This window comes from Ambystoma mexicanum, chromosome 10 (assembly GCF_040938575.1).
Source record: "Ambystoma mexicanum isolate Mex_15411 chromosome 10, UKY_AmexF1_1, whole genome shotgun sequence".
Taxonomy (NCBI): domain Eukaryota; kingdom Metazoa; phylum Chordata; class Amphibia; order Caudata; family Ambystomatidae; genus Ambystoma; species Ambystoma mexicanum.
In genome coordinates this window covers 963964020-963986010 of record NC_090932.1, presented here as the reverse complement: position 1 = coordinate 963986010, position 21991 = coordinate 963964020, and the positions used below count along the sequence as shown (strand labels likewise).

The 21991-nt window shown below is 52.7% G+C and overlaps 1 protein-coding gene across 2 annotated transcripts in view; it reads left to right on the top strand.

The window, feature by feature from the left end:
• The first annotated feature begins 11981 nt into the window (after positions 1-11981).
• The window catches only part of FNDC3B (fibronectin type III domain containing 3B), a 796261-nt gene continuing 786251 nt past the window's right edge, over positions 11982-21991 (top strand). Inside the window, exon 1 of one of the 2 annotated variants that reach the window (XM_069618738.1) lies at positions 11982-12133. The gene's annotated coding sequence lies outside the window, so the exon portion shown is untranslated. Of the gene's footprint in view, positions 12134-12683; positions 12703-21991 lie in introns of those variants that run through there. The other variant, XM_069618739.1, reaches the window with a different exon arrangement.

The following is a 21991-nucleotide window of genomic DNA, read 5'->3' as shown; positions in this document are numbered from 1 at the left end:
ACTGGAGACCCACCTCCAGTCACTAGAGTTGCGGCATGACTTGAGGCCAGCTTATTCTTTGCCCTGCGATTTAGGTCATTCCAGCGCTTATAGCAATCATTGGCTGTGCGCCTCACGATTCCAAGGGCACTTACGATGTCCGCAACGGTCTGCCAGTGTGCCTGGCGTTGTGCAGGTGTGATCTTGGATCCTGCAACAATGACCATCTCGTTATCATGTCCGGACACATACTCGACAAGTGCATTCTGTTCGTCATCCGTGAAGCTGGGCTTCCTCGACGGGCCGGACTGTGTAGCCGTGTCTGGGGCATCAGCCTGTGCCGGACGAGCACTCTTCCTCTTCCGCTTGGAAGGTGGTGGTGATCCTGAGTGTCCTGCGCCGCTCTGGACACTAGGGGCAGGAGCTCTGGTGGACTCTGTATCAGGAGTGTGGGATTGCACACTCAGCATGGGAGTTGGTGCAGGCATTGGCTCAAGTGTAATGGTGTCAGGGGGAATGTCAGCAGGATGGACTAGGACCGACACTGTCCTGGCTGGGTGTGTGAGAGCTGGGGTGGATGGAGCCGCAGCTGCCCCTGCAGCATCTCCGCCCTGCCTACTTGGGGCAGCAGATGACCTTGCTGCCCCAGATCCACGTGGCATGATGACATCAACGTGCACCAGCGCACGTGTCATAGGCCTGCTGACCTGGAAGTCAGCCATTGAGTCAGCCAGTTCTGGTGCCACAATGGGCTGGTCCAACAAGGGCTGAGCATAGATGGTGTCAGCCACATCAGCCTCAACGGGAGGGGGGGGGGATTATGGGTGCCCTTGACTGGTCCTCCACACATGGGGGGACAGGCTAACCCTGCAAGTAACGACCACGTCCCCTACCGGATCCACCACGGCCACCACTTGTGGCTCTTCCACCTTTGCCACCCTTACGGAATCCTCGCCTCCCAGCCATGGCACTGATGTTAATGTGCGTATGGGAGTGGCTGTAAACTATTGTCCTGGGCAATTGGGGGTCAAAGGGGTTTGGGTACCAGATGGTAATTGTACCCTAGTGCTCTAGCAAGGCTGAATGTAACCCCTGGGGAAAGATGACGGGTCACGCTACGCACAGGAGGCCCACAAAAGGGAGATGACGTGCACGCAACCCCTCCTAGACCACGTGTGCAGAAAGAAAAACCTGCACTACGCTGTGGCACCCAGTAACACAAGAATGAACGTATGTGTGTCACACGCAGCCTAGAATGACTTCTGAAGGGGTAGGCTACACACGGGGCAAGCACAGATGTTAGATACGTGCGTGACTCACCGTCTGCCAGGTAAAAGAGCGTGAAAAAGGAGCGCGTTTGGTTGGCAACACCCCCGCCAAAAGAAGATTTGTACGCTGTTTGAGGAGACAGGACAACAGTAGAAGGGAACACTGTTTGAGGGAACAGGCCCAGGTAAATCAGTAAAAGAGAAAAAAGAGAAAAAGCTGTCAGAGGTAACAGGGAGTACGAACTTGAAACGCCGTGAAGTAAATCGCGTGTGAAACGACAAGAAGTACAGAATTCACCCACTCGCTCTCCACGAAAAGCACGTACAAGGAAATGGTGTTCTACACGTACCTTTTATGCAGGCCCACACGTCCAGCGTCACTTACGCGGCGTGTACGCGCTAGGGCCATTTCCACCAATTACACGCTTTGTCGCTTCTGCGTGTAGGGCCATTTCCACCAATTACACGCTTTGTCACTTCTGCGTGTAGGTCCATTTTCACCAATTACACGCTTTGTCACTGCCGCGTGTACGCGCTAGGCCCATTCCGACCAATTACACGCTTTGACACTCGGACGTGTCTTTCATTTTTTTCACACGCAACATTTTCCAACGTGTGCCCAATTCAACGTGCACGTGACTTCATAGACGCGCATGCGCTGGCGACGCATTTACGAGCTAAGGGCCTTTCCTCGAATTACACGCAGACGTGTTGGATTTTCACGTGCCAAATCACTCCGTATCAAGCTGGCCAAGCGTTCACACACGGAAGACCACGCTCCTGCCCAGAAGGCCAAATTACTGCCCCCCAGAGCCCTGAGCACGCTCCCACCTGCCATCTGCTGCTGCCTGACTGCCTGCTGTCCACGTGCCCTGCCATTTGCTGCCTGCACATCAGCCAGGGGTGCTGTTGCTGTGACCACCCCTGCTGGAACCGAAGACTCCCGACTGATTTTCCATCGCCCCACAGCCCAGTCCCAGGACCCAGTTGCCCACCCACTCCTGCCTCTGGGGTTGCCATGTAGGGCACTGCAACATCTGGCACCAGTGGCAACCCCCGGCCAAGGAGGCAGAGGGGCACCAGCTTCACTGCCACCGAAGTTGGTGTCCTGGTGGAGCATGTCCTGGGGCAGTATGATGCCCTCTTCCGAAGGTTGCGCGCCGACAAGGAAGGACGGACTCGGATCTGGATGGACATCGTGGCTGCCATCAACGCGAAGGAGGTGGCAGTCCACGACTACGAACGTGTCAGGAAGCGCTGGGAGGACTTCAGGTCCAGGACCCTCAACAAGGCCCGGCGCCTCTTGAAGGCAGCGGATGCTAAGGGGCGCCGGGGCCACTTGTCGGAAGATCAGATGAGGGTCCTAGAATGCATATCCCCAGCGCTCCACATCCAGGTCCTTGAGAAGCAGGCCCGTCTGGAGTCGAGCGGTAAGTGTACATGCATACTGATTGTAAGCTGTGCGTGTGGTGGTTTGCCAGGAGTGTGCACGTTGAACATGTATTTTTATGTGGCCAAGTAGGGGGGGTGTACAGGGCCATGAGGGTGACACATGCGAGGGGTCTCATGTGTGACACATGGATGGTGCTTGTGTGTGTGGGCTTGCATGGCACAGGCTGTGGAGGAATGATTGTCAGGTGTGACATGGATGTCGATCAAAACACTGCGACAGTTGGCGGAGGTGTACACATGCATGCAAGTTTGGTGTTCTGTGTGCATGTGTAGTGTACTCCCTATGTTGCATGTGATGTGTGGATGACCTTTGGCTGCTCATGCTGTTGTATGTGAATGGATGGTGCTGGCTGTTGCATTATGGCTGTGGTATGGCTCATGTGTGCAAGTTGAAATGACATGTGTGTTGGGGATTGTGATGCCATGTCTGAGGTTTACCAATGCCACTCATGTATAACTGTCATGTGTGTATGAGTCCATTTTACAGTGCCTTGATGCCTGTGTTTTCTTTCTCCCTGTCTGCAGCATCAACTGATGAAGAGGGCGGAGAAGGTGCTGTGGAGCACAGCGGCAGGGGTCGCACCACCAGCCGGAGACGCAAGGCCCGGATCCCCTCCCAGGTTGTGATCTCGTCGGGGAGTGAGGAGTCAGGTGCCGCGTCCCAGGCCGCAGCTGCCGAGGAGAGGTCCAAGAGGCGGAGGTCGGAGTTGGACTCCTCGGCAGCAGAAGGGGCAGCTGGGACCACACAGGGCCCAACGGGGGAAGATGGCACGGAGTCATCCAGGTTGGTGGGGGGTTTGGTGGAGGAGGAGGCCGTGCAAGCGACAGTGGCGGGGTCTGGAGGTGGGGATTCCACTGGTGCTAGTGGTGCAGTGCAGGATCAGGAACAGGAGGCAGCACAGGCCGCCGCGGAGATGCCTGTGTGCAATCCTGTCCCTGCTCCTGTCACTGCATCATCTTGCACCAGCGGGGATGCCTACCTCCAGACCCGTTCTCAGGGAGAGGATTGGCTTACGACACCTGCCCTTCCACTCCCTGCGGATGTGGCTATCCTGCACCAGGTTGTGCCTGTCCAGGGTGGGGTGGCGTTGCGTCAACGGGCCATGCGAGCTGACCTGCAGTCTTTTCATGATGAGTCTGCACGTCTTCTCGCATGGCTCGTTGACCGCGTTGATCCACTGGGACAGCTCACCAGGGCTGGATTCCTCCGTTTCCTGGACCTTGTTCTGACCCCCTTCTCCACAGAACCCCCTATGCCCCAGTCGTCCTCCATGCCATCTTCCCACCCATGTGTCACCTGGGTGCCCTGTGGAGCTGCCTCCGACCGTGCGGCCAGGCTGGTGGACAACAGATCCCTGCCACAGTCGGGAGTCGGACGTCCAGCAGGGGTGGCCACATCAACGACTGCACCCCAGCTGGAGGAGGATGTGCAGGCACCATCGGACAGGACACATGGACAGCAGCAGCTGCAGCAGCAGGAGGCTGTAGGTGGGAGCCACGATAGCTCGGGGCCTTCAACATCGGAGGGGCAGGCATCGGCCGGAGGGCAGGAGGACCCTGGACGGGAAGTGTCTTCCGTGTGGCAGCGGTTGGGCCACGCCAAAGATGCGGAGCTGCGGCAGGCAGAAGGGGCGCGGCTCACGATGGTCAGGGCGGAGAACTCCATGCGGAGGGCCCTGAGCGGGCCGAGTGCCTCGAGGCAATCCACAGGGAGTTGGAGGTGAACATGTCGGCGTCCCTGCGGACCCTCGGGGCCATGGAACAGGACCGCCTCCGGGACATAGACGAGGAGTTCGATGATGCCCTGGCCCAGAACACCACTAAGTGAGCCGCTGGACTGGCCCGCCGCCATTGTATATAGTTATTTAGTGATAGGTTTCCTTTGCAGTTTATTTTTCTTTGGAGTCGACGGACACTGCTCCACCTTTTGTATATAGTTCCATTTTAGATAGGTTTTTTGGTAGGTTTCATTTCTTCTCTTGGGATGATGGACCCTGAATACTTTGTACATAGTTGGACTTTGGATTTGGATATTTTTTTAACTATGAATATTTTTTGCCATGGAGCAATGGTTTTCTATTTCTTTTTTACCTTCATTTACTTTTCATGGACTTGAACTTTGGAAGATAGTATTGTCATTTATTGATTTCATTTTGAAAAGAGACAGCCTGCATAATTTTTTTATTATTTTACTTGTGTATTTTGGTTGATTTTGATAGCCATTGCTGTTGTTTTTAATACATTATTTTGATTTTTTCATTCTTCAATGTGTGGTTTCATCTCATTGTTTTCATGCATGTCATGATATGGGTTTTCAGGTTCCCTTGCAACCATTGTGTGTGTGTGAGACACGTGTTGATTTACATTGTTTCCATTGGAGTAGTATCATGGGCACATGTAATACTTGGTTGTGTCTTTGGGCTATGGTGGCTGGCCATGAGGCACATGCTTGAGGATTGTCAGGGCCTGTGGGCAGGGGGACATGAGTGGGGGCCTGGTGGAGGCTGCCCCTGGTGGCGGGGGGTGGGGGTGGTGGGAGACATGGGTGGAGGCCTGGTGGAGGCTGCCCCTAGAGGCTGGGGGTGGGGGTGGTGGGAGACATGGGTGGGGGCCTAGTGGAGGCTGCCCCTGCACTGCTGGGGGGTGGGGGTGGTGGGAGACATGAGTGGGGGCCTGGTGGAGGGTGCCCCTGCACTGCTGGGGGGTGGGGGTGGTGGGAGACATGAGTGGGGGCCTGGTGGAGGGTGCCCCTGGTGGCTGGGGGGTGGGAGACATGAGTGGGGGCCTGGTGGAGGGTGCGCCTGGTGGCTGGGGGGTGGGGGTGGTGGGAGACATGAGTGGGGGCCTGGTGGAGGCTGCCCCTGCACTGCTGGGGGTGGGGGTGGTGGGAGACATGAGTGGGGGCCTGGTGGAGGCTGCCCCTGGTGGCTGGGGGTGGGGGTGGTGGGAGACATGGGTGGGGGCCTGGTGGAGGGTGCCCCTGCACTGCTGGGGGCTGGGGGTGGTGGGAGACATGGGTGGGGGCCTGGTGGAGGGTGCCCCTGCACTGCTGGGGGGTGGGGGTGGTGGGAGACATGGGTGGGGGCCTGGTGGAGGGTGCCCCTGCACTGCTGGGGGGTGGGGGTGGTGGGAGACATGGGTGGGGGCCTGGTGGAGGGTGCCCCTGGTGGCGGTGGGAGACATGGGTGGGGGCCTGGTGGAGGGTGCCCCTGCACTGCTGGGGGGTGGGGGTGGTGGGAGACATGGGTGGGGGCCTGGTGGAGGGTGCCCCTGGTGGCTGGGGGGTGGGGGTGGTGGGAGACATGGGTGGGGGCCTGGTGGAGGGTGCCCCTGCACTGCTGGGGGGTGGGGGTGGTGGGAGACATGGGTGGGGGCCTGGTGGAGGCTGTCCCTGGTGGGGGCCTGGTGGAGGGTGCCCCTGCACTGCTGGGGGGGTGGGGGTGGTGGGAGACAAGAGTGGGGGCCTGGTGGAGGGTGCCCCTGGTGGCTGGGGGGTGGGGTGATAGGGGACATGAGTGGGGGCCTGGTGGAGGCTGCCCCTGCACTGCTGGGGGGTGGGGGGTGGGAGACATGAGTGGGGATCTGGTGGAGGGTGCCCCTGCACTGCTGGGGGGTGGGGGTGGTGGGAGACATGGGTGGGGGCCTGGTGGAGGGTGCCCCTGGTGGCTGGGGGGTGGGGGTGGTGGGAGACATGGGTGGGGGCCTGGTGGAGGGTGCCCCTGGTGGCTGGGGGGTGGGGGTGGTGGGAGACATGGGTGGGGGCCTGGTGGAGGGTGCCCCTGCACTGCTGGGGGGTGGGGGTGGTGGGAGACATGAGTGGGGGCCTGGTGGAGGGTGCCCCTGCACTGCTGGGTGGTGGGGGTGGTGGGAGACATGGGTGGGGTCCTGGTGGAGGGTGCCCCTGCACTGCTGGGGGGTGGGGGTGGTGGGAGACATGGGTGGGGGCCTGGTGGAGGGTGCCCCTGGTGGCTGGGGGGTGGGGGTGGTGGGAGACATGGGTGGGGGCCTGGTGGAGGGTGCCCCTGCACTGCTGGGGTGTGGGGGTGGTGGGAGACATGGGTGGGGGCCTGGTGGAGGGTGCCCCTGGTGGTTGGGGGGTGGGGGTGGTGGGAGACATGAGTGGGGGCCTGGTGGAGGGTGTCCCTGGTGGCTGGGGGGTGGGGGTGGTGGGAGACATGGGTGGGGGCCTGGTGGAGGCTGCCCCTGGTGGCGGGGGGTGGGGGTGATAGGGGACATGAGTGGGGGCCTGGTGGAGGCTGCCCCTGCACTCCTGGGGGGTGGGGGTGGTGGGAGACATGGGTGGGGGCCTGGTGGAGGGTGCCCCTGGTGGCGGGGGGTGGGGGTGATAGGGGACATGAGTGGGGGCCTGGTGGAGGGTGCCCCTGGTGGCTGGGGGGTGGGGGTGGTGGTAGACATGAGTGGGGGCCTGGTGGAGGCTGCCCCTGCACTGCTGGGGGGTGGGGGTGGTGGGAGACATGAGTGGGGGCCTGGTGGAGGGTGCCCCTGCACTGCTGGGGGGTAAGGGTGGTGGGAGACATGAGTGGGGGCCTGGTGGAGGCTGCCCCTGCACTGCTGGGGGGTGGGGGTGGTGGTAGACATGAGTGGGGGCCTGGTGGAGGCTGCCCCTGCACTGCTGAGGGGTGGGGGTGGTGGGAGACATAGGTAGGGGCCTGGTGGAGGGTGCCCCTGCACTGCTGGGAGGTGGGGGTGGTGGGAGACATGGGTGGGGGCCTGGTGGAGGGTGCCCCTGGTGGCTGGGGGGTGGAGGTGGTGGTAGACATGAGTGGGGGCCTGGTGGAGGCTGCCCCTGCACTGCTGGGGGGTGGGGATGGTGGGAGACATGAGTGGGGGCCTGGTGGAGGGTGCCCCTGGTGGCTGGGGGTGGGGGTGGTGGGATACATGGGTGGGGGCCTCGTGGAGGGTGCCCCTGGTGGCTGGGGGTGGTGGTAGACATGAGTGGGGGCCTGGTGGAGGGTGCCCCTGCACTGCTGGGGGGTGGGGGTGGTGGGAGACATGAGTGGGGGCCTGGTGGAGGCTGCCCCTGCACTGCTGGGGGGTGGGGGTGCAGGGGGACATGAGCAGGTGTGCAGGGTAGTCCCCTGTTTTGTGGGCTGCCTGCAGGGGCCGTGGAGGGTGAACAGGGAACACCTGTGAGGACCCACCCAGCCTAATCGCGTGTGTAACTTCCCACGCACCCCTGTAATACACGTACCAAGCCAAATCACGTGTGATAATTCCCTCGTACCCCTGTGATACACGTGCCCTGGCTAATCGCGTGTAAAACTTCACGCGTACCCCTGTAATACACGTACCCTGGCCAATCGCGTGTTAAACTTGCCGCGTACCCCTGTAATACACGTACCCTGGCTAATCACGTGTATAACTTCACGTGAACCCCTGATATGCACGTTACCCGCTTTGCGTTCCTTGTTTGGCAGCACTGTAAACTGGACCAGGGTTAGCGCAGCCCTTTGCGATGATTTTGCGATTTTGATGGCTTTTCCTTGCGCGAGGGCGTTCTTGGGGGCGCTACTGGCGCTGCTGCAGGGTCGCTGCGATACTCTGCGCCACGGCTGGTTTGGGAGCCTAAAATCCATGAATACACTGTGCGCGGAAATCGGTTTTAGCGCACGTGCCTGGCGCAGACAATCGCACGCGGACACTCTGCGCCAGCCGCTTGCGACACTTTTCTGCGAAATTCTATGAATTACCCTGTAAATGTTGACCAAGCGGTTAACGAGTTAGGTGTGATTTATGCAATTTTTTAAGCAATGTGAATAGATGGTAGGAGTGATTGTGTGTGAGTTGAATTTTTGATAAATATGTTTAATATATGTTTTTAGAATTGATATTTTATATCTGTGAATGATAATAAAATTAATATGAATCTAAAGAGTGACATTTATTGGTATTTAAAAAAAGATAAATTTAGAAACAGTACCATTCCCTATCCTACTGGTCCATTTTGCTGTTTTGCCATTGTTCTTAGCCTGGAGGACCAGGGATTTTCTGTCCAGGCACCCCTTTGTTTATAAAAATGTGTTCGACATGAGCCAATGGCATCCTTCGCCCATGGGACTATGACGTTTCACAGCACGAACACTTTTCCCCAGCTATAACGATTTTCTTACTATGCCAGCCATCCGGATTTTTGCACACCCCATCTAAATTGGCTTGGTGCCCTTCTTGAAAGTAGTGACTTTTTTTGTACTTAGTGTTGTGCTCTGGCTCTCTTGAAAACACTCTGGAACACCTAAAAAAACCTCTTTGTACAGCGACCCTCTTTGTATCCGATTGAACTACGGTGGTTACCACACTGCCACGCCTCCTGCCCTGCATGCGTGCTTTGGCAATTCTGTTGTTGACCTGTGAAAGGTGCTTTCTTTATTTACCTTTTTCCCATTCACAGTTCATTTTTATTTATTATGGTGTTCTCACACATGCCACAGAAGGGACAGCAGGAAAGCTCTTTTACAGAAGGGGCAGCACTTGTCTGGATACTATAGTGGATGTGCCCGGAGACGGAATTATTGGGTGGTCCTAATCTACATAGGCGCCAGTCATTGTACTGCTCCCCTAAGGACCGTTCCAGCGCTCTTCCAAGTACCTTCCCTCTGTACAATAGCGCGTTGCAGTACATGCACAATACAATGCCCTTTTCTGGGTAAGGGTCTGTAATGTGGGATATGGTTTGCAAAGGTTGTTTCACAGCTCTGCTGCCCTACAGGAGTGCCCCTCTTGTTGCCCCCAGCAGATGTGCAAAATACTGTACATGAAATGACCCTGCGTAATTGCTGGAAAGGCGGTAGCCTGCCCACTGGTCCTTTGTTTTCAGTTGTTGTCATATGCAGTAGAAACAGTTTATGGTACGCCACTAGTGTTAGGAGTCGCATTTACGGATATACATACATTGTGGAATAAAAGAATGTTTACAAGGACAGGAAACACAGCTTCATTACATGCAGCAGGAAGCCATTTATTCTGTGTGACCCATGCAGCTACAGCGCTTTTCTAACCGGCAGCAAGGTTGTTTGCGCTCTGCATAATTTGCTGTTTCCTTACTTGCTTTTACATGCACTTGTATGTGCGTGAGGAAGGTGCAGCAGCTTCGCCATTTTGCAGACTAAGTACAAACTGTCCCACCTGCAGTTACTTGTTTTCTTCAAATGTACGACCGGCAGGCGACCTCTTGATACTTTCCGTCACACCGATGAGTGCAGACACAATGTATTTGTTTCACGGGTCATGGAAAGGCAAGCAGCAGATAAATGAAAGTAATGTGACATTTAACACGGCCACGTGACAATGCAGGTTGCTGGTCCTTGTTTAACAGTGGCCGTTATACAGTTAGGAGTAATGTAGCCACACATTGGTAGGTTTGCAGAGCCACCCATGAAGTCGGCAGCAGTACTTTAAATGCAGTAGCTTTCTGAATGATTCCGTAGGGCTGGCGACAGGGGCGGTGTTACCAGCATACAGTAGATGACCTATGCATGGATCCAGGTGTGGAACGGAAACACGTGCGCTTCCACAACTACTTAAAAGTGCATTCGAAGATGCAGCCATGCGACCACTAATGGAGTCCTACGGATACTTACATTCTGATTGCACATACGCCAACCAGGTGCAGTGTCCCTAGGAAACGTCCATATTGCTAATTTGTACTCATCTCTGCCAGTACTGTGCCACACAGATTTATCATGCCCTATTAACACAAAAAGAGAGCCTACTGCCACGCTACACAACATTTACTATGTACATCTATAATTGGTACGATACACCAACACTATTCGGAAAAGTAAGGGGTAGCGCAAATGGATACATAAACCAGACAATTTGCCCTTTCCACATGTTTCTCATGAGGGCAGCCAATGAATTATTATCAAACCATTGTTAACGGGGCGTTATGGTTATGTTGCCGTACGAAATACCTATCCTCTTTACAGAAAACACTATGCTAAAGCAACATTCTGCTTACAGTGGCCTACTAAAAAACTATGAAATTCACTAACAACATTGTTAAAGGGACGTTGTGGTTAAGCTGCACTAGCAAAAACCTATGAAATTCTATGGAAAAACGTTGTTACAGGGACAATATGATTACAGGTAAAACCGAGGAAAAAAAAACGTTGACAGTTATGGTAAGCAAAGCAACCATAACTCCTGCCACAACCGTGCACTGCTAATACTAACACCCATAACATCAAAGATGACATCACAAATGTCATTGCTGACATCACTGATGACATCACATCTGAAATTATTTTTGATGTAAAATCCCTACAAGGGGTTGTGATAATAATGTTGGTAACATGATGTCAGGGGGGATTGTATAATGTTAAAGATGTAATAACTAGCTAACAATTCAAGACTTACTACACACTTGTGCTAGTACAAACTATACATATGAATACCCACAATGCATACAAATCAGAGGCACATACAGGTAAACTAAAGTAAGGAAGAAAGAAACAGCATCATAGGAAAATGTTAATAGCATTAAAGTTTATTTTCATGTACACAAATGAATTGTGTGTTTGAGGGATGCCTATTGCCACATGTATGTGCACCATGAACTGAGACCAAACCTTAAGGTAAGTACTTTAAGAACATATGAAAAGGTTAACATCTAGATATACAGCACCTTTCGAATTTTAATATTCTGACTCTCAGTGACCAAAACAATAGGCCTAGATATTTCACTGACCAAAAATAAGTGGGCCACATATGTGATGTCATCAATGACATTTGTGATGCCATCTTTGATGTTATGAGTGTTAGTCTTAGCATTGCACAGTGGTGGCGCAAGTTATGCTTGCTTAGCATCACTGTCGAATTGCAGGTTTTTTTTTTCAGTTGTACCTGTAACCATAACGTCCCTGTAACAACGTTTTTCCATAGAATTTCATAGGTTTTTGCTAGTGCAACTTAACCATAACGCCCCTTTACCAATGTTTTTGTTAGTGAATATATATATGTATACACACACAACACATATGAGGAATGTGCATCATTGGGTAATATCATTTTGCAACACATATATCATGCACAAATGTGTGACATGCGTGCATCGAATGGGTTTGAGTTGTCCAGTAATTGCATGTGCATTTGTTGTGTTTGTGCTTGAGGAGGCTGCTGGGGACCCTCCCTCGGCCCCACACCGCAGCAGTGAAGGCCCCCTCTGCAGACAAGGAGAGCCTTGTGCAGTGCAGTGGCCTGCTGCGCGTTTTACGGGGAGGTCCTATTCCACACTGTACGGTAGTGTGGGCCGGCCCCCAAGCCCCATGTGCGTCCTCCTCGCGGCATCACTGACATGGCGGAATCCCCCTCCGAACTCTCCTGATCTGATCCAAGCTGGCAGGGATTTACTGCATCGGCGGCTGGGAGGAGCTGCGCGCCCGGGTCCCCAACACCCCATTCCAGCCCTAGAGAAGGTAAGGGGGACCCATCGGGGCACCAGCCGACCCCGGTGCGCCTTTTCAAGTACTTCCAGGGATACTTTCCAACAATCCCGAACTTGGGCTGCGGCTGTGGCGACGTGGAATTTTCTGCCGTGCGCCTTCAGTGTGGATTTGTCTGGGTGCGCTTTGTTTCACTCTCGGATTGGGGAGATCGTTGCTTGCATTCTCATTGGGGGGCTGCCAGGGTGCAGCGAAAGTAGGGCTGTGGGTTTTGTTGCCCCCTATTTGTGTGCCAGCAAGGCTCAGACTTTCCAGTCAGGATTGCAGCATTTCCCAATGTTTCCTGGCAGGGGCAGTGCCGATTCCCTCCCCATCCCGTGTGATTGTTGTGGTTTTTTTTTTGTTTTGTTAATTTTCATCACTCTTCCATGGAACTGCGTGAGGCAATATCCATCGCCCAGGGGTGACCCTGTTCTGCCCGTACCCCCCCCCCCTCTTTAGTCCTTGTCGAGGGTTTCCTATCTCTCCCAGACAGTGGCTGCAGAAGGGACTGGATACTTTGCGTACGCCCGGCTCTGGAAACGCAACTGTTGCACAAACGAGTGAGTCCCTGCAGGGGCACGGATCGGGAGGGATTGGGGGAAGGGGGGGGGGGGTTTGTCCTGTGACCTCCTGGGGGCCCAGGTTTGCCCAGAGATCTACAGCCCCTGCCAGAGCAGCCTCTCTGTGTTGTGTGTAGAGTAGCGCTCCCTCCATCAGAGCCTGGCGTTCCAGAGAGGCTCCAGGCATCCTTCTGCATCTGCGACGCTGCCCTTGCACGGACGGCGGCCCCTCCTGCAAGGACCGAGCCCCTTCCTCAGAGAGTACCCCCAGTCTTAATCCAAGAAGTAACTAAAAGCGAATGCATATATGTTTTGAGTTCGGTGGCGGGAGGCTAGTGGCCTACAAACATGTTCATGGGAGCATGTGTGTGTGGCCCCGGGGTGACTTAAAGAGAGGGGTGACGCGACGGTTTTATTTGTGTTAGCACTGTTTTGTTGGACGGTTTGTAGCGGCGCGCAGGGGGGTAGCGTCCCTGCTGCAGCTGCGGAAAGTTTAGTCAGCGGCTGCACGTACAGTCAGGCACGCCGGGCCGCTGCCAGATGTCACTCAGGTGAAGCGGCCCCGCCCCCTCAGCCTGAGGAATCCGGGGCCCGCGGCTGTGCGCTGCTGTGTCTGGATCCAGGGGGCACGTTGGAGAAACGCACCGCCCCCCGGGGGGCCCTGAACCCGGAAATAAAAGGCTTTCTCACTCCTGACGTGCAGTTACGCACCCAATAAAAGGACCCGAACACTCTTCCCCAGGAACACGTTTTGTTTCTCCAAACGCTTCCAGAAAGGTTGCTCGTTTGCGGGTGGCAGAGGAGCCCGGCTCGTTCCCAAGCGCTCTTTCGCCCCAACCCCCCACTTCCACTTGGAGCTTAAATGACAATTTCAGGAATGTGGGCTGCTGTGCCCCTCTCGAAATTCCGCTCCGCGCCACATTCCGCTGTCTCCATAGATATGTCATTTTGGAACACAACTCCCCGCTCTCGCCCCATTGCAGCTTCACGACGTTTTCAATTCCCGCCGACAGTTCCGCCCCCTAAAGTTTTATTTCTGACACTTGTAGCAAGCCATTTTTGGTTGGCTTTTAAATATTTTTGAGCAGCAGAAGCAAACAAGTCGGGGTAATTAATATATGGCCGAAATAGCAGCAGCAACCAAAATACACGTACAATTAGGCATCAATTAATTTTTACAACTGGTCATAGCTCCATGGTGATGCCCACGCCCCCCATAGGCTAGCTGCTGGTCGCAGCAGAAGCCCCCCTCTGATATTTTGCATCGGGGAAGATGTTGAGAAAATAAAAGGGGCGGAGTTAAGGTGGGAAATGACTTGAAATAGCGAAGGCACTGACTTTGAAATCTAGAAATAGTTTGAAAGCCTGGCTTACCCTTGAACTTTGATATTGGGTAAGGCACGTGGCCGCCTACCATTCCAAGTCAACATTTTAGGCACTCGAAAAATAACCGGAGAGAATGGTTATATAATGTGTGATTCTGTTCTGGCTAAGCGTGAATAATGACCATTCAGGCTGGTTTGCAGCGCTATCCAGGCCCACCCAATAACTATAGCATGTATACCTCAATTATTTACCTTTAATTTGATTTGCTGCAGAAAATGGGCCTTTTAACTAGCTTTCAGGGCCCCCCTTTTTTATTTGACGTTGGGAGTGCTAGGCCGAACTGCTTTGAGGTCATTCTCAGGGCAGTGCTAGGAGATGCCAGCCAGTTGACTGCCGGGCACTTGGGAGGCAAGTCGGAGCTTGCATGTGCCTCAGACACTAGCAGAGCTACTGCCACCCGTGTACTAGCCAAAAGCAAGTAAAAGGCCCACCCCCTGAGAGGTTAAAAAACACGTTCTTCTTCTTCTTCTTCTTAATTATCGAACGCGTGGGCGGACCCACGCAGGCGCTTCCCCATCCTAAAGGATGATGTGCACCATCCCCACCAATCAACACACAGGCCACACTTCCACACAAACCACCCGCAACCCCACCGCAAACAACCACACCCCACCAATCCAACACCAGCCACCCGCAATCCCACACAAACAACCACACCCCACCAATCCACACCAACAGACACAACACCCCAAACTCACGCCACCCAGCGAGCCCGGAGACCGGCGCGCAGACCCGCGAGACACCAGCCCGTACGCCTACACATGCGCTTCAGGCAAGGCACCGCGCGCTGCTGCTCACCCACCGCGACCAACCCGAGCAACACCCACACTACCACATGAACCCCCAGCCACCAAACCACAAACAACCACTACCCCCAATTCAACACCAGCCACCCGCAACCCCACCGCAAAACAACCATACCCCACCAATCCAACAGCAGCCACCCGCAACCCTACCGCAAACAACCACACCCCACCAATCCACACCAACAGACACAACACCCCAAACACACACCACCCAGCGAGCCCGGAGACCGGCGCGCAGACCCGCGAGACCCCAACCCGTACGCCTACACATGCGCTTCAGGCGAGGCACCGTGCGTTGCTGCCTACCCACCGCGACCAACCCGAGCGACACCCACACTCCCACACGAACCTCTAGCCACCAAACCACAAACAACCACTACCCCCAAATCAACACCAGCCACCTGCAACCCCACCGCAAACAACCACACCCCACCAATCCAACACCAGCCACCCGCAACCCCACTGCAAAAAACCACACCCCGCCAACCCACACCAACAGACTTAACACCCCAAACACTCACCACCCAGCGAGCCCGGAGACCGGCACGCAGACCCGCGAGACCCCAGCCCGTACGCCTACACATGCGCTTCAGGCGAGGCACCGCGCGCTGCCGCCCACCCACCGCGACCAACCCGAGCGACACCCACACTACCACACGCACCTCCAGCCACCAAACCACAAACAACCACCACCCCCAATCCAACACCACCAGCCACCCTACCACGAACCACACCCAACCAATCCACAGCTACCCTACCACAAACAAACGCCCCCCACCAACTCACACCCCGACCCCAGCTCCGCTACTCCCGCCACTACCAATCGCATCCGCCATCCGCGCAACACCTCAACAGCCCAACCACCGACCCGAAACATGCCGACCGCACTTCAACGTCCAGTCCCCAATCCCCCGGGGGCTCGCACTCCGTCTGCCGCCTCCGAAACCCAAGGCCTCGAAGCGCCACGGACTGCCGCGTCTAGTTCCCATTCGAGACTAAAAAAACACGTTTGTGATCTAAGTTCAGTCAGTGGCTTTAACGTTTGACTTACGGTATGTGGGGAACAAGTGGGTTATTGTGAAAATAAGGGAAGCATTTCAACAGGCCACCTGCAGGCAGGAATGGTTGTTCACAGTCACATTGCATATGGCGGTGCAAGGCGGATTACATACTACAGTGTTCGCTGCAAACTTTGACTATTCCGTTGTTTGGGACTATAACTCCCATCAGCCCCGGTCAGCTTAGTCTGAGTTGAGGAATAATGGGAGTTGTAGTCCAGAGCCTCTTGCTGCAAACGTCTGGACTATATATACCATGTGCTTAAGAGTTTGATATTGTGCGTCTCTGGGGGGAAACGGTTTAAAATGTTTCCATTTTCTATTTTCGGTCAAATCTGGCGGGGATTGCATATGCCTACATCCATTGCTAATTTCTGGAATTGCCAATGGCCAAGTGTTTGATCAGTGTACTTTTATGAGTGGACCTGTGATTCCAATGCTGCCGTCGCCCACTTTACTAAATCGCTGGTCTCCTATTACCCCTGTTTAAGTATCTGCTCAATTTTGATCGGATATCTTAATTGTTATGTAGCCTAGGTAACTGAACATTTACTCCTTTTCTAGGAAGGGGGGGGGTATTGTTTTTACTGCATCGTAAAGGCTTATTAATGTAATCGTGACTTTTAGATGGGCATATGTCATGGCCGTGCATTGTCACTTTGGCCGTATAGGCTGAGTTGCCATCCTTGGCATGCCTTCTTGGGCCTGTCGCCTTGGCGCAGACAGTGAGTCTTCTCATTTGCGGTGAATGGTGCCACTGTCTGTCTGGCATTTTGCACACCAACAGAGCCTTCACATTATTTCAAATACACCGTGTGCATTTAAGAGCTGGCATGCGCTGCCTTGGCAGTCCTGTTGTTTCTGGCACTTGGGACAAGATGTTAGTGTGCCACAGGAACCTAACTTTTGTTCCTGCATTGCCCAATAGCAATTTGTTTAAAACAAACATGCTTCTGTTATGATGTACATGAGTGAAATGTGTTCTTGGGCAGGAGGCACGAGTGCCACGCCACTTTCAGCGTTTTTGTAATTGGTTAATATGTGCACGTGTTGTGTGCACTCCCGGATCTGCGGGTGGATGTTGTGCAGACATGTTACAAAGATGCACCCATCGCTGTTATGGCTCCTCTCGCCACCGCGTGCCCTACAAATGCACGGGAACATCCATAGGTGCACCGAAGCAGCCTCAAGTGTTGCGCTATACCAAATAAATTCAATTTAAAATAAATAGTAGTTCTTGTTAAACCAGTTTCCTGCCTGCCCAAATATCTCCACACTCTTTTCCCTATTGCACCCTAATTGCCCCGGCCTCGCAGATCTGCTGGTGACGCAACAGAATGAAACTGTCCCAGCCACACCCCCTTCCCGCCCCTGCCAGCTTCACCTTTCTACCAGGTCGCCTTCCCCTCTCTGCTGGTGTCACGGCGCTGCCTCTGCTTCCGCTGCCTGCTCAGAGGAATGGGTTTAATAGGGTCTGCGTTCCTCAGACATGATTAATGGGGGCGGGGCAGAGGCTGAGGGGAAGGGTGAACTCGGGTGAAGAAGCGGACCCTGGGAGCGGCAGAGGAGGGTTGCAGGGCGGGGGGAGTTTTTTAAATGGAGGAATGCAAGAATATATAAAGGGGCGAGAGAGGGTATCTCATGACGTGGGTGCCAGTATGCACGATTGCACAGTTCAGCGGAAGTACATATTGAGCGTTTGGCTTTGGGTGAGGTTGCAGTCAATTTCATGAATTATACAAAAAAACCTACTACATAATCTGATCACGAACGCTCGTTTAGCAAGTTGCTATGGTTAGCGGATGTGACATCACGTGTTCTTTGATCTGCCCCCCGTGACATTTTATGACCTTTGGTATTAATAACACTATATTGCAGAAGTAAAACGCATGCCTCCTGCATGTCTATATATCCTTGTGCATGCATCCTGCTGGCTTCTTCCCTGAAAATTGCATTGTTTGCAATGCCTTGGTTTCTTCGTGCATGTGGGTTTTGTTGTGTGACTTTTGGATAGTCACTCAAGTCTAAATGTTCTGAGACTGTCTTCTGTGAGCTGTCATTATGTGAAGGTGGCACTGGCATCGTTATGATGTGCTGTTCCTTTTAGGTGGTACATGCGTACCAGGCAAACACTCTTTCCCAAACTCCACAACTATTCTGCTGTTACCAACTTGGCGCAGGTGGCAGCAGGATAAGCCCTGCACTTTGCATGAAAGGCTGCAGAGTTCAGGGGATTCCAAGTCTGCGGGGTAGGAAGATGGGAGAGCGGCACGGATTAGCTCCCAGTCCAGATAGAAACTGAACGTTCATTGCATAGACTTATTGTTTGTACGCCCTGGCAACTGGTTGACTTGTTGGCCCCTCACCCCCAAAAGTCCAAGCCAAAAATATGGTCAGTTTGAAATCTGCAGGTGCCAGTCATTGTAGTGTTAACTGGTTGCACTCAGCAGTGTATGGAATATAATATCCCAGTGATAATTTGGTTTGGATGGTGAGCTATGGATCGCCATTCATTCAGCTGAGTAGGCTCCAGTTTTCTATTTTGTTCAATAAAGGGATATTTTTCTTTTTTCGTGTTCTATCAAATTGAATGTTTCTATTTTTCATTTGATCATTATTTGATAGTCTCATCTGCCAATATTTGTTTGCTTTGTAATGTTGTTAACTGTTAGAATGAATTTCTGAACTCTGCTCTAGTGAACAGATGTCCATGAGGCCACCCTAGTTTAGTGAAACAGGGAACAATTGTGCAAAGTTAGCCAGGACAATTTAAGGTAGCTTGGAGAGCAGTCAAAGCTATGTTTTAGGAGTAGTTGGGGGTGATCTGAGGGCTTGGATGAGCAAACACAGTAGGGCACAAGAATTACCCATAGACAGAAGTATGTCAATCAAATACAATTTATTAGGCCCAGAAAAAACACAGGTGAGCAACGAAGAACACAGTAATGCTACTACTTAAACACACGCTGTGTAAAATATACCTGCAGTCACTTTTCGGTCAATGCAATAAAGAGCGGATTCCCGCCAAAACCTGTAAGGAGGGAAAGCACACAAATTTTATCACAATGGCCAACTCCAAAAATGGATATGCCTAACCTAAGAAGTCCAGCCCTACGAAGATTGGAGCCTTGTTCTCAATGTTATGTTCATGCATAAAAGCGCTCGTTGATTCACAAAGTTCACAAGGGACAAACTTCAATCGGAAGGAAAAGTTAGCAGAGGATGTTGGACTGTGAAGAATTTGGTTCCAAGTCAGAGATGGGTCTGCTATGGAGAACAAAGATGCCCCCAACTTGCGGACGACTATAGGAAGCAAGAGCCACTCAAGTCAAGGGATCCTTTGTGCGTAAAAACGATATGGATGAACTAGGGGCCACTGGTAAGTGGCATGATTACTCACTGCCATTCTCTCGGGGTCCAAACTTGGCAGGTTTTAAGAAGGTCACCTGGACTACAAAATCCCTTCCTTGGTTACGCTTCAAAGTGCACAGGGTGCGGCTCTGTTTTACATCAGGAGCTGGATCTCTTGTCACAAATTCAGGACAAAGAAAGAACCACTGTAACTGGTCTCAGGACACATGAATAAAGCTAGGAAAGTCACCGGCAGCGACTGCCATTTTCGCACAGTGACGCAGGAGCACCAAAGTCTCGCGGACTGATGCTCGCTTCTTTCTCATGGCCCAAAGCTGAAGGAACAATGAGATTTGTCAAAAAGGTGCTTTGCAGTGTAAACTAGGATTCTCCCAAATCTGGAGCCGCAATTCGATGAAACAATGCTCCAGCATGGATGCCAAGGTACAAGCTGGTCAGTCCACTGGAGGGCCCAGGGACACTTCAGAGAAGGCTAGTTTGCAGAGCACCAAGGAGGCATTGAGAGTGGTCCCATCACTCAAAAGGGTTGAAGCACCTTGGCAGGTCTTCAGAGATCGAGCGCAAAGCATGGCTCTACTGGGCCAACAGCGGGCTCAGGGTGCCAAACCTTCTCTGCGCTGTTCCGGATAGTCCTTGGATCTGCTTCGCTTCTCATGATACTTGGCTCTGTATATAGGTCGATTCAGACCTAAGGGTGATCTGTGGGTCTGCCCTCAGATCCCCTCCTCATATCCTAAAGTCCAGTGAGTGCTAGCACCCAGCTGGCCAATAAGGAGATGTTCTCCACTAATGCATGCCAGCATTGGTCCAATCAGGGATCACTGCAGCTCTAGTGCACACCAAACATCCTGGCACCAGTAATGTGGATTGGGACCAGACAGACCCAGCCCACTTCCTGGGTACCCACACATGTGACCTGCATTTGCCTGCGAAAAGCGCTGGCTTTCGCGGGAGAATGCATGCTGAAATAAGGACTCCCGGGTCACGAAGAGCAACGCGAAGGCCATCAGACAAAATGGCCACATGAGAAGACAAAAGCCCTCATGGCACGGCCATGACGGACACTAGCCACAGTCTGCCTGTGCCACACGCGGTAAGCGAATTATGGCTCAGTAAAAGTTAATAAAAATACATGCAAAAGCTTCTGCTGCCACCAGTCTACTCCTAGGCACATTGTACAGTTACCAAAAAATCCTTAAGGGATGTGTAGGGCCCAAAAACGCAAGGACCCCAGTGTGCGGAACTGTAATGTACTTTGTGCACTTAGATACAGTTGCCAAAAGTGGCAACAAAGTAATAAGACTGTCAGTCAATTTTCCCAGAACCATGAGCGAAAGCCCAGTGGAGCACAGCAAAAGGCTGTGCTTCATTGGCAAAAAGTCAGGTCAGGAGGCAGAAGCAAAAGCAAAAAGTTGGGGGGTCCACGAATACGGAGGTAAAATAGTAAGTGAAACGTTACCTATCGAAATCGTGTCTAAATAGCTGTGTTTTGTACTATTGGAGACGTTTTTTTGAATTGTCTTGTAGCTTTTTAAAAAACTTTTTTATGCCGGGTCTAGGCCTATCTGGTGCCATCATCTGAGACGTGATTCTAGTGGACATTATCACTTGCGTAGGCTTTTTTTGTTGGTTGACGTTATCGTTAAAAGAATGCGATAACAGGGGCTGGTTATATCCACATTTCATTGCTGTACCTAGAGACCCACTAACAGGAGCTGCAACCCATTTAGATCTCTTGGAGGTCCCGAAAATCATGACCCACTTAACTTTTCATAATGTTTCAATTTCTTTCTCCCAAAATGATAATTTTACTAGCTTCACCTGGAACTCTGAACGTTTTAGCTTGGGCAACTATTTAATAGAAAACAGACTCCTCCCCATGGTGTAATGCACAGCGATAAACCACTTTGAAATATGTTCTTGTGACTCCATATAATAACCTATTACTCTGTATAGGCCTCTTGCATGTGTGTTGGAGTGTTTATATAATATATTGTATTAACACATATAAACAGCACACACTCTATTGAAACACAAAGACAGAAGTTACGCATATTCTTTAATGGGTTGGTGCGGAATCACAATGCGGAGGTCAAAGGCCAGAGTATCTAAGCACAGATGGGGGCAGCGGGCGCATTACTGCATGGGCTCTGCCAGGAGTCTGCATTTCTAAGGTATCTGAAGACACAGGGGGTGTTAGAAACTCAAATCTAAAGTAGCTTGTTCCAGGAGGGACAGGTTTTAGCTCTCGGCACCTTTCTCGGAGAATATACATTTTCTTACTGGTCTGATCAAGGCCAAACGTGCAACCTAGACCTGACCAGAAGGGCAAGAAAACTCTGCTCTGTACGAGAACACCAATAGCATCCCCCAGACAAGTGTTTCTGTGGGTCCACCTCTTGCTGACCCCTATACTTAGGGTGGACCCCTAGGAGGTCCACATATTTATTTATTTATTTATTTATTTATATTTGTTGAGCACACAGCAGCCCGCAGGCATTGTGGCGCTTCTTACAGTGGGTGATCATAGCTTAGTTACATACAAAAATACAGACAAGCATACTAGGAACAGATAATATACACAGTAGTGGAACATGAGGATAGTGAGGTGGGAGAGTGTAGTCAATTAGCTGAAGAGAGAAATTTAAGATTTTTGCGGAAGGCATG